At 36.7% G+C, this 5,162-nt stretch overlaps 1 pseudogene; it reads right to left on the reverse strand.

Moving 5' to 3' along the window:
* Nucleotides 1-219: 219 nt before the first annotated feature.
* LOC113040522 (coiled-coil domain-containing protein 130 homolog) lies at nucleotides 220-3,509 on the reverse strand (annotated as a pseudogene).
* Between the last annotated feature and the right edge of the window lie 1,653 nt (nucleotides 3,510-5,162).

Genomic DNA, 5,162 nt, shown 5'->3' on the forward strand with positions numbered 1-5,162 from the left:
CACTATCCTGACTGAGGTCAATTGCAGATATTAGCATGAATGTCATTTCGCTTTACTGATGTGTTTGCAGTGAGTAAATCAACAAGTGCAATGCTCAGCACTTTAAAGTTGAAAAAAAAAACACTGACACGCTTCTCAATATGAAATAATGTATTTTTTTGGTAAATGATTCCCTATTGTTTACCAAAAGATGATATGTGTATCAACTTGCGGTAAAAATTAGACCTCGCTGCTTGAGTCTGAGTCACTGTAATAATCTGCAACCAGAGACTTCCCAGCACACAAGTCAAACTCTTTATCCCCCTCTGATGGACTTCCTTTCTGTAGTGTTTATGTCTGTGCTTGAATTCACATTATTTGTGAGAGAAGAATGTGAGCCCATGGGATTTGTGTCCACAGCTGCTGGGTTAGTGTCAGAGGATGAGCCGGAGGTCATAAAGCCGGCACCTTCAGCCTTGCTTCTTTCTGACTTCCTGTGTACCAGGATGTGTGAGCTGGGTGTGGTAGAGCGGAGTGCTTTAGCCACAGCTGCTCCTCGACCCTGCTGGCCTAACTTCTGCAGGGGGCTCCCAGTGGCTCCCCCTGCTGCTGAAGACGGGCTACTGAACCAGGAACGAGACCATATCTGTTGTCTTTTCGTCTGCTGTCAGTCATCATGGAAGAGAGAAAGATTTATCCGGCTTGTCAAATACAATCAATAAGAGATGGAAAAAAAAAATAGACACATTGATTTTCACTTGAAATGAGTGCAGATTAATTCATCAATAAATGAAACCGTAAACCGATGGGTCAAACTCACAGTCTGGACTCTGGAAGGTGAGCAGTGAAGCTTCTTATCTTCTTCTCTTTCTGGTCACAAAGGGATCGACAGACCAGTCCTCAATCGCACTGCATTGTCTTTCTCCTCCTCCTCAGCAATCACTTTCTTCTCAGTCTGTATTTGTAAACCAAAAATCGATTCAAACGTAAAACTTTACTAACGGATGCAAATCCGCTGCACTGGGCAACATATAACTCCCCCTGAACGTCCTGTGGAGGGCGCTGTTAAGCTGAAAGTCGTCCTTCCACCCGGACTGGTGCTCTTGAAGCTCATTGAGAGACGGGATGGCGGTGCGTAGCTTTTCTTTATCCTTTCCTCCGTGATCTCATTTAAACATGGCATCTGTCTCCAGCTTCTCTCTCTCACTGTGCTCTGTGGAAGAAAAACACATACTCATTAACAACATGCATTAACAACAATTAATGCCTAATGAATTCATGTTATCATTGCTTTTTTTTTTCAGATTCTAAATATATATATATAAAAAAAACGGTAGGATGGATGGATAGATGGACGGATAGATAGATAGATAGATAGATAGATAGATAGATAGATAGATAGATAGATAGATAGATAGATAGATAGATGGAAAAATATGAAAATATGAAAATATTTTTTGACCGTTGGAGTTGGTGAAAAAGCCAATTATTATTCTACAATAATATTGTAAATTTGAGTTTCACACCAGTTGTTAGTATCTGCTCGTTCTCAGCCATGTCCCATCTTTCCTCCTTCCGCTGCGCTCCACTCACGATGACATAATCACAGGTCTGTCTGCATCTCGATGTAGTTCACACAACGATGGCACTTCATCCTGAACCTGAGGAACACCAGCCTACAGGTTAAAATACGCTGCCTTGCGATGAATGAACTGATCTTGACACTGAAATGTAAGAGATTGGGATGCTTCATCACCTGTATATTGGAGTTGTGTAGTAATTGCCCACTTTCTTCTTCTCTGCATTGTATCGGACCCCTTTAAAGATAGAATAATTAAATAACTACACAGAAATTCAACTGACAAACCATGTAAATTTTACATGCTATATACTGCAGAAATAGAAAGAGTAGTACAATATTATGCACAAGATCAAAAGTTATACCCATGCCGGTTAGATTCTTGCATCCATCACACCAAATATTATACGGCATCTAAAATCTGAGAACACAAAACAGATACCTTCAGCACATGTGAATCATAAACTGTGACAGAATTCACAATATTGTAAAGGGTTGTGTATCACCGAATGATGAGGATGCCCTGAGACAGTTTCCTAGTCCGCTCCCTCAGCGGGGGTGTTTTCCAGTAGCTGTTAATAGAGCCATGCTGTTACGAGAGCATGAGATTTCATAAGATTTCAGGAACAATCTTTTCATATACATGCTGTAACATGGTCGAGTAAATTGAATTTGTTGTGCTCATCTTGGCTGGATCGAAATCTGGAGGGTAGTACTTGTTTACTCCTTTACGTTCACCCTAAAACAGAGAACAAACATTAACGTGACCATTTTTTTATAAAAGGATCAGTTTTATTGCTAACTAAAACTGTTAAATAATTTTTTATCAATAATTGAAACAGCTAAAATAAATAAGTTTAAAAAAAATATAAAAACTTAAAATAAAGTACAAAATTAAAATTAAAGCTAAAACAAATTTTTTATGTGCTCTTTTTAATTAGTTTTAGTAAAAAAAAAAAAAAAAAAAAAAAAAAAAACACTAAATCTAATTAAAAAGAGCACATTACAAAATTATTAAATCTAAAATTAAAATAAAAACACACAAACAAAAGCTAAAGGTTTAGTAAATACTACAAGTATAAATAACACATCCATACAATCTTGCTGGTTTAAGATCAGCTCCAGATGATTTTAATATTAATAAGTATGTCAATATTAGTATCAACTGCATGAAAAAAATTTGATCTTTCAGATTCTTATAAATGACAAAAATTGCCTTAAATCTAACAAAAATAAATAAATTGAATACATTGTTCTGTGGACAATTTATGGTATTTATTTACTTATTTATTTACTTCTTATGGTATTTATGGTGCTATATGACCACCACAGTGTAATGAATATTAAAATACCACGATAATAACACCACAGAAGATTAACAGCTTGTTAAACGGTGTCATAATGAAAACATTTTATAAAACGCGTTAAATTTAGGCAAATTAACGTTAACTTAGTTGTCATTAGGACAAACATGATCAGCTGATATACGATATCTGTATAAAAATGTCCTAAACCTGTCGAATAGGACCAAAACAACAACCAATGCGCATACTTTGTGACATTTACCTTAATAATTAAATAAAACACGTAAACGAAAGTAATTCTATGCGTTATGAGACTGACCAAACAATCTGAGTAAACAGCGTCAGCGTCGTTTCACCTCACGTCACGTTAAAAAGACGTATGCGTGCGTCGCCGCCTGTTGAACAGAGGACACACGGCGACCTTTCAGAAATATATCTGAAATGTAACTTTAATTCTGTTTATGACAACTTATTTAATTAAATATTGCGCGGATAAGATGTTTGAACAACGGGGAAAGCCTCTAGGATGGAAAACTCCAGTGTAAGTCAGTCGTGAGCTGTAAATAACATGCTGTCGTCTGCTGGCTCACATTCACACGGATAACCATGCTGTGTTTGCCAGTTGGGCTTTTACTTGCAGTGGGCATTTTCCCGCGAGTGAGGGATAGCGGAACATCTCTGGAGTTCGTCTTCTGTGAATGTGTAGCCAGGTGGATAGAAAAAAAAAACTTGGACATGTGAGGCTTTTTCCAATCCAGGCATGGAAAACACACATGACACGAAACAAACAGCTTACTAAATACCATTTACACAAACCAGAAACAATTTGGAGTTTGTGTTGAACTAATTTGTAATGGTGCAATGGACCTTTTTTTCACAATTTCCAGGTTTCTCAGCAGCAGAAGTCGTAATAGTTGGGATAACTTCAAGAGCAGTGAATGGGAGAGCGAGTTAGGCTACCACAAATATATGTTTTGCCCACCCGTTTGCTCAAAAAGCAAAAGAAAACTCCACAATAGTATTTTCGTGACTTTCAAAAGAAGCAACCCCCTGATAGAGACTGATAACGGCAGTCAGAAAGAGAGAACAATGTCTAATTTACCTTCCCTCTCATAGACGCTGCATTAAAAACATTAGCTTTAACTAGTTTTTTTTGTAGTTTGATGGAAATCTGATATAGGTAATAAAAAGTTTAGTGTTATAAATGTGCAAATGTTTAATAAAAATCACATTATAACAAACTTTCGAGGATTTGCGATGCTGATAACCATTAAATGCATCAGCACAGTCTTGTGTAAAGGGCCCATATGCACTATAAACACACAAAGGTAAGTGCTTGTCCAGTTTGATGGAGGGATGTTGAGAAAGGTGCGAGTGGATGAGGAGTGATGGAAGAGGCAGGAGCTTCTAGTGTGCTGGTCAGATTTACAGCATGAACAGCCCTCGCCTGGCGAGTTTGAGATTCCCCACTAATTCCCACAGAATGCTTCCTAACACTGGAACGCTGCTCCTGCATTCCTGCCCAGAGCAGACGAGCCCTATATGGGCCGGACGGGAGCCCGCTGGAGACGGAATGTAACACAGCTCCGGTAAGGTCATCCATACCTTAAACCCCCCCGAGGAATGACCCCAAACAAACACACTTCTCACCTGTCCTGAGCAGATACACATTCTATTCAGTGAGATATTTCAGTATTATTTAGATGTATGAACATTCAAAACATCAATTTGGTAAATGGCAAATCAAATATATTTGATTTGGTATTAATTGAGCTTTAATTCATAGATTTTTTTTATACAAAAAAAGTAAAATAAATAAATAAAAGACTAAATGTAACATTACTTTTGCCATTTTTTTTGTGAACTTTCAATCTTACAATATGAAAATGCCACGAATAAGTGTCACACAATCATAAACCACAATCATAATGATATTATGTCATGATGTTTTGTTCCTCACATATTTACAGTACGCTTCTAAAATGAATGCTGCGAATTACAGTTTTACTGTAATCATTTATACTTAGACTAATTAACAAAACACACATTGGTTTGTTTTAGTATCATTAAGATAATTTTATGTCACTTATTAATAATTAGAATCAGTGTTTATGTTTATTTTATTTTTGGTTAAAAGTTTTAGTGTTTTTCTTTGCGTTTTTGTCATTTTTAGTAGTTTTTGTTTTTCTATATCTACAGTACAGACCAAAAGTTTGGACACACTTCTCATTCAAAGAGTTTTCTTTATTTTCATGACTATGAAAATTGTAGATTCACACTGAAGGCATCAAAACTATGAA

This window comes from Carassius auratus, chromosome 22, assembly GCF_003368295.1.
Source record: "Carassius auratus strain Wakin chromosome 22, ASM336829v1, whole genome shotgun sequence".
NCBI classification, from domain to species: Eukaryota; Metazoa; Chordata; class Actinopteri; order Cypriniformes; family Cyprinidae; genus Carassius; species Carassius auratus.